Raw genomic sequence first — 14854 nt, 5'->3', positions numbered from 1 at the left:
TAGAAATTCATATGACTGTAAATAAACTTCGTATGGATTTTGTGCTCAAGTTTCACTATACGAATGCATTCAAAAAAACATTCAGCAGGGGAATGTGGAAAAGTCAGCTGAATTTTATGGAGTCTGTTGAATCAGCATCACCAATATTTTGGCCTCCTAGACCCTGGCTGAGCCTTTCCTCTCTTTGTTTGCTCACTTTTTCAACATAGCCATAAACATGTAAGGATGAAAGAGGATGGAAAGAAATCATTGTTTAGTATAAATAGCCACTTCAGCTATTCTGTCTTCTCAAGGGCTCTGCAGTGTTGCTGTGTATGTGTATTTGCCTCTCTGTGTGTGTGTATGTATGTCTGTGTGTCTGTGAGACGGTGTGTGCAAGTATGTGTATCTAATGTGTGAGCATGTGCATGTGTGTGTTTTGTATGTATGCTATGTGAAAGGGAAATCTTGTGAGTGTGTGAGTATTTTGAGTGTTAAAGTATGCATGGTATGTAGAAGAAAGAGAATGTGAGTATGTATGATTATTGTAGGTGACCGAGCTCACGAGTACATGTATATATGTATGTCTGGGGGATGTACGTTTGTGTGTGGGGGCGGTTCGGTGGATTTTGTTAATGTACTATTTGGCAGGAGTTGATGGGACAGTGTGTCTGTTTTAGAAGTTAAAATATGTTGGCATGTATTTTTGAGACAGTGGCCCCATAGCAGAGTGTCCAGGCCCTATACTGAAAGTGAAGAAGGAAACAACATGATACCGAGAACAACTCTACAGAGTCTGAGCACCTCCATTCAAATCCTATCACTGATGCTTGCTATTATTGACAATATAATAGCTGAAAGAGCACTAATTTAGAGTTATAAGTTCTTGGTTCCAGATACAACTCTGATACTTTTTAGCTCTACAGATGTGGAAAAATCTCTTTATCAATATCAGCTTCATTCTCGGAATCAGAGGAGTTTAGGTAACACAGTGGATAGAGGAGTCAAGAAGACCTGAGTTCAAATCTGGCCACAGATACTTCCTAGCTGTGTGACCCTGGACAAAATATTTCATCTGTCTGCCTCAGATCCTCAACTGTAACATGGGGATAATAGAAGCACCTACCTCCTATGGTCATTGTAAGGATAAAAAGTGATTTATAAAGCGCTTAGAGAACAATTGCTGGTACATAGTAGGTGCTTAATAAATGCTTGTTCCCTTCACTCTGAAATGGAGATACTATTTGTGTACCTGCATACCTACCTAGCAGGACTGTTGTGAGACAGATTCTTTTATAACACTTGAAATCCTATAAAAATTTGAGCTTCAGGTATTATTGAAATCAGATAGATCCTCAAATCGATTACCACCAATATTCTCAACTCCCACCTTATACCTTTGAGACCACCAGCTAGGAATTAATGAAACTAAGAGTTCATACCTACTCTCAAGATGATGTCTGGAACTTAAAGGTCAGGACCTCTCTTACTTCTCCTTTAAGTCCAGGGGCCTGGACACACTAATATGGGGCCACTATCTCAAAAATATATGCAAACATGTGTTAACTTCTTTTTTTGTCTCCTTTTTTATTAATTTATTTTTATTTATCAACAATCACTTCCATATGCTTTTGAGTTTTAAATTTTTCTCTCCCTCCCTCTCCCCTGTCTCCTCAAGGCAGCGTGCAATCAGATATAGGCTATATATATATTATCTATCTATCTATCTATATCTATCTATATCTATATCTATATCTATATATCTATATCTATATCTATATATCTATATCATATATCTATATCTATATATGTGTATGTATGTATACATTCCTATTAAATATATTTTCACATTAGTGATGTTGTAAGGAAGAATTAGTACCAATAGGAGGAACCACCAGAAAGAGGAAACAAAACAAAACAGAAAAAAAAAATAGCAAATAGTATGCTTCAATCTGCATTCAAAGTCCATAGTTCTTTCTTTGGATGTGGGTACCATTTTCCATCATGAGACCTTTGGAGATGTCTCAGATCCTTGCATTGCTGAGAAGAGCAAAGTCTATCAAGGTTAGTCACTGCACAAAATGACTGTTACTGTGTACAACGTTCTCCTGGTTCTGGTCATTTCATTCAGCATCAGTCCATACAAGTCTTTCCAGGTTTTTCTGAAGTCCATTTGTTCATCATTTCTTATAGCACAATATTATTCTGTTACATTCATATGGCACAACTTGTTCAGCGGTTCTCCAATTGATGAGTATCCCTTCAATTTCCAATTCTTTGATACCACAAAAAAAGGTGCCATAAATATTTTTGTACATGTGAGTCCTTTTCCCATTTGTATGATTTCTTTGGGATACAGCCCTAAAAGTGGCATTGCTGGGTCAAAGGGTAGGCATAGTTCCAAATTGCTCTCCAAAATGGTTGGATCAGTTTACCACTCCACCAACAATGCATTAGTGTTCCAATTTTCCCACATCTTCTCCAACATTTATCATTTTTCTGTTTTATCATGTTGGCCAATCTGATAGGTGTGATGTAATACCTCAGAGTTGTTTTGATTTGCATTTCTCTAATCAATAGTGATTTATGTGACTATAGATGGCTTTAATTTCTTCATCTGAGAACTGCCTGTGCATACCCTTTGTATCAATTGGGGAATGACTTGTATTCTTATAAATTTGATTTAATTCTGTATATATTTTAGAAATGGGGCCCTTATCAGAGACACTGGCTGTAAAAATTCTTACCCAGTTTTCTGCTTCCCTCCTAATCTTGGTTGTGTTGGCTTTTGTTTGTGCAAAAACTTTTCAATTTAATGTAATCAAAGTTATCCATTTTGCATTTTGTAATGTTCTCTATCTTCTCCATAAATCTGACAGGTTAACTATTCCTTGCTCTCCCAGTTTGCTTATAGTATCAACCTTTATATCTAAGTCATGAACCCATTTATTTTGGTATATGGTGTGAGATTTTGGTCTATGCCTAGTTTTTACCATACTCTTTTTGTCAAATGGTGAGTTCTTATCCCAGAACCTGGGATCTTTGGGTTTATCAAATAGTAAATTACTATAGTCATTGACTACTGTGTCTTGTGGACCTAACCTATTCCACTGATCCACTACTCTATATCTTAGCCCGTACCAAGTAGTTTTGATGATTGCTGCTTTATAATACAATTTAAGATCTGGAATGGGTAGGCCACTTTCCCCTGCATTTCTTTTCATTAGTTCCTTTGATATTCTAGACCTTTTGTTATTCCAAATGAACCTTTTTATTATTTTTCGAGCTCTATAAAATAATTTTTGGTAGTTTTATGGCATTGAATAAGTAAATTAGCTTAGATAGAATTATCATTTTTATTATATTAGCTTGGCCTACCCATGAGCAACTGATGTTTTTCCAACTATATAAATCTGACTTTATTTGTGTGAAAAATGTTTTGTAATTGTTTTCATGTAGTTCCTGGGTTTGTTTCGGTAGGTAGACTTCTAAATATTTTATAATGTCTACAGTAACTTTAAATGGAATTTCTCTTTCTATCTCTTGCTGTTGGGCTTTGTTGGTAATATAAAAAAATTCCAATGATTTATGTGGGTCACATTTTAACTTTTAAGACAGCCACACTGTCTCATCTATTCCTGCCAAGTCTGCCGAGTGATATCAAATAGAGCTGGCTGGAAACTCTCTGAAGCCAGGCTGTAACTCCGGGCCTCACATGAAAGGAAACACCCTAAATTGTTTACCTTAATGAATACTCAAATTCACACTTGGCTTTGGGCTTCAACAACCCTCATATAAGCCTTCAATGAACCAGGCTCTGGCAAAATAAAAACACCTTCTCTTCAAAGAAAAGCTTGGGGACCCTTGATTTTTCTTGCTCCTGATTGTGAGTGATTTAGAAATGAGTATAGCAGCCTTCACACAGTAGGTGCTCCTTTTGACTGTACATTTTGATTGAGTGAGTCTAATCCATTGCTCACCCAACACAATGATTCATTCAGTTTTACCCTTTCACATAGTCATAGAAGGTCAGAGAGGGAGAGTTTTTAGAATGGAATGTGGATATATAGATTATCCTTAGGGGCAAGGGACCCCAGTACATAGATTGTTAGCACATAGATTGTCAAACCGGAGAGAGAACTTAGAACATAGATTTTTATGGAACTTAGAACATAGATTTTTATAATATGCTAGAATATGGTTGGATTGAACATAGAATATTAGAACTGGAAGTGACCTTAGGACATAGAACATTAGAAAATGCTTGATTGATAGATTTAACATAGAATGTCAGAGTTGGAAGGGGTCTTAGATTTAGGGTGAAAGAGCTAGAAAGGACTGAGGACTGATTAGGAAACGAATTAGAGAAAGGAAGTGATTTGCTCAAGGCCATATATCCAGTAATTGGCATAGTTGGGAGTAGAACCCAGTGACCTCGATTCCCATGCTCATGCCTCCAGCCGTTGCCAAAATCCTTATTCTCTTCAGAGAAAGCAATGCAGATATTCTCTGAGTGAGTCAAACATGGGAGAACTAGGAGTGACAATAATATTCATGGGTGACATTTATGAGAATGTTCTGATTACAAAGTACTTTAAATGCTGTCCCATTTAATTGATGTCAGCCTAGAGATTTGAAGTAGGTCAGACGTAGGACTGATGGGTAGAGGTTACAAAGATAGGTTTAAAACTTCTGAATAATGACTTGAGTATTTTGATGGATTCTGAGTGTCAGCAATATAGTCATTTTATTCTCCAGAGCAAATAATCGAATCATGTCTTCTTATCCAGTGTAATTTGTGCCTGTTTCTTTCCATAGAGATGAGAAAATACACAACACACAATGTGAAGAGCCTAGAGTCTAGTAGTGGGAGAGGTATACGTACAGAAAAAAAGTATGATATAGATTAGAAAGTGATTAAGTGTACAGAAGATTTCAAAAAGAGAAGGAAGATATATTCAAATTAGGAAGGATAACTTACCAATGGGAGACTAAGGAGGGTGCTATGGAAGAAGTAGGACCTGAGTTCTGCTTTAAAGGCAAATGGTTTCAGTTCAATTCAATTTAATCCAATTCATTAGACATTTATTAAGTGCCTCCTAGATGCCAGGCCCTGTACTAGTATCTAAAGATACAAAGAGAAAAATTAAATGGTTTCCACTTTCAAGGAACTGTCATTCTTTCACAACATGTACCAAAGTAAGTCAATATGAAATAATACAAGGCAATAAAAAGTAACTTCAAAAGGGAAACAGTGCTAATAAGGAGAAACATCAGGGAAGGGATCATGTAAGAAGTGATGCCCAATTTGTACCTTGAAGGAAGTTAGGTATACTACAAGGTGCAAGTGTGGGGAAATTCCATTTTAGACGTGAAGGGCAACTTATATGAAGTAATGGAGGTCAAAAATGGATTGTTATACATGGGAAATAGCTATAGGCTAGTTTGTTGAAATATAAAGTGTATGAAAGGGAATAATTTGAAATGAGAGTGGGAAGTTAGGTGGAAACCAGATTATGGAGAGCTTAAATGTCTGATTTTGATCTACAGATAGCTAGTTCTAGCATGGACTTGGGTTTTACAAATGGGTAAAGTTAAGAGAAATCAGGAGTAATCCAGTTTGGCTCAAAGAAGAGCAGTATGAAATAAGGCTGGACTTTTGGCTCCCAGCTCATGGTGGTGAAGGTGCAACTTCTTTCAGTCATCCCAAATCCAAGTTCATTTGACACTGGCAGCCACCCCACAGCATTCAGGCTGACCCTCCACTTTGGTCACTGCCATGCCACCTAAGTTTGACCCTAATGAAATTAAAGTCATGTTTTTAAGGTGCACTGGTGGTGAAATTGGTATCACATGAGCTCTGGCCCTCGAAGTTGGTCCCAGGACCAGAAAGGTTGCAGAAGATATAGCTAAGGGAAACTGGTGACTGGACAGGGCTAAGGATCACAGTGAAACTTACCATTCAGAACAGACAAACACAGATTGAGGTTATGTCTTCTGCCTCAGCCATCAAAGCCCTAAAGAAACCTCCTCAGAACAGAAAGAAGCAGAAAAGTATTAAACACAGTGGAAACATCAGTCTTGATGAGATTGTCAACATTGCTTGACAGATGAGGCACCAATTTTTGGCAAGAGACATCTCTGGAACCATTAAAGAGATACTTGGAACAGCCCAGTCTGTGGCCTGCAACAATGATGGCAGACATTCTCATGATGTCATTGCCCAGCAAGTTAAAAGCTACAAAGGAGACTATTGTAATAAATTAACATTTGACAACAACAGAAAAAGAAAAAAAAGAAGGCTGCAAAGGTCATAGAATTGGACTTCTGGCCAAGATGATGAGCTGTTTGATTAGGAGATAGACTGCCCAGCTCCCACAAACCTCCTCCAGCAAAATCCTGAAAATTTCACAACAAACCTAATGATGATAAGAACTCCAATGAAAGAATAAAGTAAGTGATTTTTGCTACACCAGAACTGCAAAAAAGATGAAGCTGAAGTCTGAGGACAACAGGAAAGGGGCCACCATCAGTAGAGCAAGGTAGCCTCCCAGGGTGACCAGAGATGTTTAACATACAAATCTGTTTCCAGAGGCACCAAGAGTGAAAGACTCCTTAAAGAAAGCCCCAAGGCTGTCAGAGAATTCTAGGCTGGGAACTTTAAAAATCCCAGGCAGCAGAAGTGGGCCTTGACTAAATAACAAACTAAGACATGCAAGACCAGGTTGCTCTAATGTCCCTAACACTCTGTCCTGAGATACCAGAAAGGGCCCTGAAGATCCAGCTGTCAGAATCACAAAAATCCATGGGGTATAACCTTGGGAAATAGAGTCAAGTGACCTAGGGAGATTCAAAACAGGGCCAAACATTGCACCCAAAAGCTCAGAAAGGGGTGGAGCATGGCCCTAACACAAAGTCCACATTCAAGAACTACAACTGGAGAGACGAGCAAATCAAAGAAAAGGACAAATTGTATCAAAAACGTTTGCAAATCTGGATACCCACAAAAGTAGGGGCAAATAGCTCCATGGTAGCTACAAGGAGAGACTCAAAGGAAAAAGAAATGGATTTCCCATAAGGATGACTTAAATATCTAGGAGAAATGAAATGAGAGACAAAAAAAACTGAAATAAAAACTCTGGAGAAAAGAATTGGAAGGAGAATAAATAGCTTAGAAGAAAAAGTTCATTAAATAATGGACTCTGAAAACTAGAATAGACCAAGCAGGAATCAACTATTCCATGATACAACAAGAAATATTAGAAAAAATATCAGAATGTTTTTAAAAAGAAAAAATATAAGATACCTGATGTCAAAAATTTCTGACTTGGAAAACACATAAAGGAGAGAGAATATGAGAATTATTGGACTCTTGAAATTATTGAAATCATTAAAATTGGACATAACACTCATTCTTTGCACCTTGGAAACCATGATTTAAAAAGCATATTTCAAGAAATCATAAATGAAAACTGTCCACATCTATTAGAATCAGAGAGCCAAATATAGTTTAAAAAAAGCCCACTGATGACCTCCTGAAAGGAATTCCAAAAAGAAATATCCCAAGCATGTCGTTGTCAAAATCCAGAGCTCTTACATCAAGGAAAAAAAAAATACTGACATGAGCCATATTTAAAATCATATAAAACTCGTCAGCTTTTAACATAAATAAGAAGAGATCTTAGAATACAGTATTCCAAAAAAGAAAAAGATATAGACTTGCAACCAAGAATAATTTTCTTTAAAAAGTGTTATAATCCTAAGGAATGGGAGAATGACTTAAAATAATTAAAGACATTCAAGCATTTATGATGTAAAGTACAGAAATAAGTAGAACTTTTGAAATAGAAACACAAGAGCCCAGAGAAACTTAGATAGTTATTTGAGCAATTTTAAGGAGCTATATGATGATATAGTGCTAATATTCTAATAGTACTGAAAAAACAAGTCATCAACCCTTCAGAAAAACAGAGGTCCTAGGGACAGATTGGATCTATTCTGAGGGTTTGAATTGAGGAACAAGAAGGAAGGGTAAAACACTAATGTAAAAAGGAGGAAAAATGGGAAGAAACTTGTTTCTCATAATTGGAATGCATGATGAGAAGAGTATATAAACACGGAGGAAGAGAGGAGGAGGTATTAGATGAACTTTGCAAAGGAGGTTGACACAGATACACATAACAACAATAATAATTTGGTAGTGTTATTCAGTTTCAGTTGTATCTGACTGTGAGCCCATTTGGGGTTTTCTGGCAAAAATACTGGCTGGTTTGCCTTTTTTCCCTTCTCCAGCTCATTTTATAGATGAAGAAACAGACAAACAGGGTTAAGCAACTTGCCTATGGTCACACAGTTAGTGTCTGTCCAGGCCTGACACTGTATTCATTATATGACTAGATCCCCAATATTTTGGGATGCGTGTGTGTGAGTGATAGAAAGGGGGTCAGAATTAAGGAGGATAATATCTTTGAGTAAAGCCACATTCCTGATTCTGAATGGGAGACTAAGAAAGGGAAAAAAAGAAAAGTAGAATCTCAGAGGTTTTCCTAGTTTGCCTTTTAGACAAGCTAAACATAAGAAATTTATTAATGTAATAGAATATTGTTTTACCATAGGAAATGATAAAAAAATATTTTAGAGAATCTTACATAGTATGTGCTGATGCAAACTGAAGTGAGCAGAACTATGAGAACAATTTATACAGCAATCAATATGCAAAGAAAAACAACTCTGAAAGATTTAAGAACTTTGATCAATGCAATGACCAACCTTGTCTCCAGAGGAATGATGCATATTATTCACCTCCTGACACAGAGGTGATGGACACTATCAGAGAGTAAGAAGAATACTTTTAATAATGATGTTGATGTCAATTTCCTCATTTGTAAAATTGTTGTGGTTCAGTCATTTCACTATGTCCAACTCTTTGTGACCCCATTTGGGGTTTCCTTTCTGAAATGGTTTGCCATTTCCCTCTCTGGCACATTTTTGCAGATGAAGAACTGAGGCAAACAGAGTTAAGTGACTTGCCCAGGGTCACATGGCTAGTAAGTTATCTGAGGCCATATTTGAACACATGAAGATAAATCTTCCTGATTCCAAGCGCAGGGCTCTATCCACTTCACCATCTAGCTGCCCTTGTTTGTAAAAAGGGTATGGTATTTTTATACCACTTGACTCACAGAGGCGCTGTGAATAAATGTGCTGCTTAAGTGCAAGTAAGTTAGATATTGTACTAAGAGTGAAATGGCTATGGATTTCAGGAGGTCTCGGTTTGAATCTGTGTTCTGATAGGAAAGGACTGTGTTATCATAAGTCACTTCATCCCTTTGAGATTTGATCTCCTCAACTATAGCATGAAAAGAAGACCTTCACTACCTACTTAAAGTGGTTTTTTTAAAAAGTGTGTTATTATTGTTGTGCAAAGGATGAGCAGAAGCCCTTAGCAATCAAAACTAGCTGACCACCTGGGGACTAGCTCATGGGGAAAATAAGCTTGATCACGGATGATTTTTCAGCTCAGAAGAATATTCATTCCATAGGGTCAGCACCATATCAGTGTAAGAAATATCACCAAGAAAATGTGTGTGTGTGGTCAGTTTGTAAGCACGACACTTCTAAATTATATTTATTCAATTCACCTCCATTCTAGTTCCCCCTTTTCTCAGCTCCTGTCTGGCTCTGTCAGCGTGCTGAATTCCCTATTCTTAGACTATGCATTAATGTGCATTATTCATGGTTATCAGGTTAGGGAACTGTGGTTGAGTGGTTTCTATTTTTACAATAATCAAAGGGTTTGGAGTGGGGAGGGGTTAGTGGCTTACATACACTGGAATAGCATTGTCATTTGGGAATAAACAGCTAAAAGTTATAATAAATAAAGGTGTTAATGCCTTCAGCCTTCAATGTTGAGGGATTTTTTTTCGGAAGTTTGTGTTTCAGAAGGACTTAAATCAAAGTCAAAATCAAACCCAGAAATGCCTCACTTTCCACCTTAACTCTTGTAGAGGGACTGGCCCCCTCTAAGGTGGTTAAGTTTAACAGTGGGCAGGCATATTTTGAATGTTCACCATCACCCAGGGTTAGAGGTGGTAGAGGGTGAGAAAGAAAATAATAACAATACCCAAAATAATAATATCTCTCATAACCATATATACATATATATGTTTATATATATATTATATATATATATATATACATACATATATACATATATATTCATAGTTAACAAAATCTATTCATCTCAACAACCCCTTGTGAGGTAGGTAGAGCCAATGTTATTGCGTTTTTGCTAAGATTCTACTTCAATGAGGTGAAGTCACCTAGCTCAGATGGACCACATTCAAGGGCACACTGGAAAAACTGGCAGATGTCAAGGCAGAGCCATTCTCAGGTGTATGTTGAAAAATTCAATAAGGTATTCAATGTCATCCCAATTAAATTACTAAAAAAATTATCTTGCTGAGTTAAAAAATAATAGCAAAGATTATTTAGAAAAGCAAAAAGTCAGGAATTTCAAAGAAATTGGGGAAAAAGATATAAAGGAAGGAGATTCAACAGTATCAGACCTAAACTATACTATAAGGGGAGAGCATTGTTGAAGTGTAAAACGGAAAATTTCAATTATTTTAAATTAAAATTTTGTTGTATAAACAAAACCAATATAGCTGAGAACAGAAGCAATGCAAAAAATTGGGGGAAAAGCTGTAGTATACAATGTCTCAGATAGGATTTGATTGTGTTGGAATATTGCAGTGGTATAGGAAATGATGAGCTGGTTGATTCTGAAAAACATGGAAAGATTTGAACCTATGAAGGAAGATTCTATCCACCTTCAGAGAAAGAGATCACAAGTGGAAATATGTACAGTATGGTCTTACATATATATGTATTTTTATAGCTATTTATCTGTGGGTATATGTATATATACATATTTATATATCCATTTTTAATTGTGGCCTTATTTAGGGTAGAGGGGGATGGAGAGGAAAAATAAAGTAAAAAGTGCACAGCAGAAAAATTTAAAAAAAATCCACAAGGAAACAGAGAAAAGCTGGGTAACTTGGAAAACACTGTACATTATTTATTACATAGGTTTTCTTGAAATAGAAATATATTGTTTTATATTAAACCCTCTCATATTCTGCTGCATACATGAAAATGTCCTTTTTTTCTTTTCTCATTTTATATTTAAGTGTAAAATGAATAAAAACTTTGCAAAAAAAAATCAATAAGGGCCCGGGAGGAGCCAAGGCCTAGAGAGATGGACGATTATTATAATTGTTATTGCTGTTGTTATCATCCTCATTATTATTATAGTTATAATCACTTTATTTTCTTAAAGTGAACTATTTAGAGTCTTTGAGGTATAAACTAATAGAATTCTAGAGCTTCAGGATGGTGTCTCGGCACTTAACAAAGCTCATAGGATCATTGATTTTGAGCTGGAAAGAACAATAAAGGCTGTGAAATTAAGTTGAAATTCAGGTATATTACAATGAAAAAACTGGATCGTGGGAAAGTTGTGTCTTATCCAGTGCCAAATGGCTAGTAAGTTGAAGAGCCAGGATTTGAACCTATCTTGTCTGATTCCAGATATACTCTTCTTTCCCCTATACCATCCTGCCTCCTGGCAGGAAACGTAATTTGTCCTTTCCTTGATGATGATGATGATGGGCCGTAATTATAAACATCAGTTATTGTGCTATAATTTAGCAATGTCAAAAGTCAGTAGTTATTAAAAATTATTAAGTGCCTATTATGTTCTAGGTTCTATGTGCTAAATGCTGGGGATACACATTAGCAAAAAAAAAAATAGTCCCTGCCTTCAAGTAGCTTATAATCTAAGGGGAGAAGACAATACACAAAAAGAAACTGAAAAGAAGATGGTTCGTATGGAACACCAGAGAGTCCAAACCAAGTAGAGTATCTGATGTAAATGAAGTTCACTGGGAAAGTCTGAGCCCTTTATATAAGGAGGGCTTGAGAGTTCATTGTTCTACTCTTCCACCCTCCAGTCAGAGGGGAGAAGGGACTGAGGGTAATAAGGAACCCTGGAGTATGGAAGCTGAATAGATCTCCAAGATGATGAGATTTCAGGTCATGAGCTTATCCTGGGGAGTGGGGTGGGGTTTTTGCAAGCCAAGCAGAACAGCTGATAGTAAATGGCTGCTCTGGAGGGCTATCAGCTTTATAGGTCATGTGCTCCCACACTGAATTATCCTAGACATTTATGCACTTAGCTCTTCTGTCTACTATTAGAAATTTTTCTATTTTCACACTTGCTGTTGCATCAAATTATCAGTTCTCACCTTCTCATTGCTATTTGTGTGCCTGACTCTAACAGTTCTCTTTGAACCCCAATCTTGCTTCTCATCTGTTTTGCCCCGGGAACCTAAATTATTAAACATGTGTGTAAGAAATGTTTGTTAAATAGATGGGACTAGGCTTCATTCTGAAAGCCTGAGGGTTCTCCTATAAGTAAAGTATTGAAATTTTAAATATGGGGTTTTGAGAATTTCTTTGTCTCTTTCTTTGTAACTTGCATTTGATTACATTTGCTTATATTCTGTTTTTTTGCTGTGCACTGGATAATTGGGGTCAAATGCCTTCATCAATAACCCAGATAAGTGAGGTATAACTATGATGTTATTGTATTAATTGAACACATCATTCCAAAAAAGTTGTACTTTAAACAATAATTACAAAATAATTATATTGCACTTTATGGCCTACATAGCGACTGTAGCAATAAGTCATCATTGCATAGCACTTTATGATATGCAGTTATTGCCTTGCAACAAATATGCTAGATAGATAGTGCAAATACTAATTCTTTTTAATTAATAAATTTTACAGATGAAGAAAACAAGACTTAGAAAAAGGAAGTCATTTGTCTGGGGTCACAAGGATAGTTTAATAACCCAACCTGAAGACAGGTTTTCTGACTCTCATTCCAGTGTGCTTTCTTCATCTTCATGTTACCAACTTCTTGTAATAATCAGCCGAATATGCCAGAGTAGTACTGTATTTTGAATGCAGATGAGGTCAGACTGAGAACATGCTTTCGAAATAACAACAATAATATTTTTCAAATCACTCCCAAGCCTGTAGTTATTCCAGGGAACCTTACTGCTTCTTCACAGTCACTTGAGGTAGTTGGTGATACATTCAGGCACTGACAGTGGGGAGTGAAAAACTTGGGGGAACACTATAAATAGTGATTGGATGAGATATTGCTGAGATAATAATGAAACATCAAATATCTGTGTCAGTTTGGGCTGTTCCTGAGGAATGCAGTTTTCATATTAGCAGGAACATATCTTATAAAATGTCTAGATCCAATGATAACTTGAAAATTGAAATTTGGCTGTCTGCATTTTGGATGAGCTATACAGGCCAGGCTACTCTTCACATATAAAAAAAGGAACTCTTACAAAAATGGCCTTTAAGGTGTTCCTCACTTTGTTACTGGGTAGTGCTTCGATCAGTTTCTTTGATTGCATAACAGTGACTGTCTAGGATATATATTCATCTCAACGGAACCCCTTGGAAGGAAAACCACTTACAGCAAATGAAGAGAATGGTGCAGGTCCATCAAAAGCATGATTTTCAGCTATCTTCTTGGACACTTTGCCTGATGATGATGATGATGATGATGATGATGATGATGATGATGATGGAACTTAAAAAAATCTACTGAGCAAACAGGTATTCATTCAAAACACAGTCTAGGTGCTGACTCTTCTAATGCCTTCCCAATCTCCCTCCTCTTTTCCTCTTGGTATCTATCACTTGCTTTAGATTTTATATTGACTTGCTTGTATATATGCTAGATTCTCCCAGTAGAATATGTCTTACCTAGTGCAGAGGCTTTTAACATTTTATGTGTTCTGGACCCCTTTGGCAGTCTAATGAAGCCCATGAACCTCTTTTCAGAATAACTTTTTAAAAAGTAGCTGAAGAAAATGATAAATTTCAATTAAAATTAGTGAAAATAGATGTGTTTTTTCCCATCCAAGTTCATGGGGCCCCTGAACTCTATCCATAAACCCCCAATGAGCCTATGGTCCCCAGGTTAGGAACCAGTGTCCTTAAGGACAGAGACTATTTCCTCTTTTTTTTTGAACTTGTATCCTAGCACCTTGGACAGTGCCTAGCCCACACTAGATACTTAATAAACATGTAGGTTGAATAAGTTGGAAAGACAGCCTGGTGTAATGGAGAAAGCAACAGATTAGAAACAAAAATGACAGGCCTTAAAACTGATTAAACTGATTAAACCAGTCCCTTAACTTATTTGACCCTCAGTTTCTCCAGCTATCAAAATGGGGATAATAATGCTTATTCTGGCTCAGGGGTAGGGAACCTGTGGCCTTAAAGCCACATGTGGCCTTCTAGGTCCTTGGGTGAGACCTTTTGACTGAGTCTAAGTTTTGCAGAACACATGTTATTATTAGTGGGATTTGTTCTGTGAAGTTTGGATTCGGTCAAAGGGACCCACTTGAGGACCTAGAGGGACACATGTGGCCTTGAGGCTGTAGGTTATCCACCCCTGCTCCAGCTACCTCAAAGCATTATTGTGAGAAAGGCATTTTCCAAATTACAAAAGGTTTTAAAATATAGGTTCCTTTCTTATATCATAATAATAGTTGACATTTATATTGAGATTTAAGTTCTAAAAAGAATTTACATACACTGAGTCATTTGATTCTTACAATCCTGTAAAGTAGATATTTACTACAGGACTGTAATGAACTAAGTGGAACAATGAATAAAGCGTTGTTGATCCTAGAGTCACCAAGACCTGAGTTCAAAGCCAGCCTCAGACACTCATTAGCTTTGTGACTCTGGACAAATCTAGTCATTTTCTGTT

At 36.7% G+C, this 14854-nt stretch overlaps 1 protein-coding gene across 1 annotated transcript in view; it reads left to right on the top strand.

The window, feature by feature from the left end:
* COL22A1 (collagen type XXII alpha 1 chain) overlaps positions 1-14854 on the top strand; it is a 589887-nt gene that overhangs the window by 248881 nt on the left and 326152 nt on the right. The window lies entirely within an intron of this gene.

This window comes from Phascolarctos cinereus, unplaced genomic scaffold (genome assembly GCF_003287225.1).
Source record: "Phascolarctos cinereus isolate Bilbo 61053 unplaced genomic scaffold, phaCin_HiC Scaffold_4;HRSCAF=312, whole genome shotgun sequence".
Classification (NCBI taxonomy): domain Eukaryota; kingdom Metazoa; phylum Chordata; class Mammalia; order Diprotodontia; family Phascolarctidae; genus Phascolarctos; species Phascolarctos cinereus.
The sequence above is the reverse complement of the archived record's forward strand: the minus strand, read 5'-3'. Positions and strand labels throughout refer to the sequence as shown.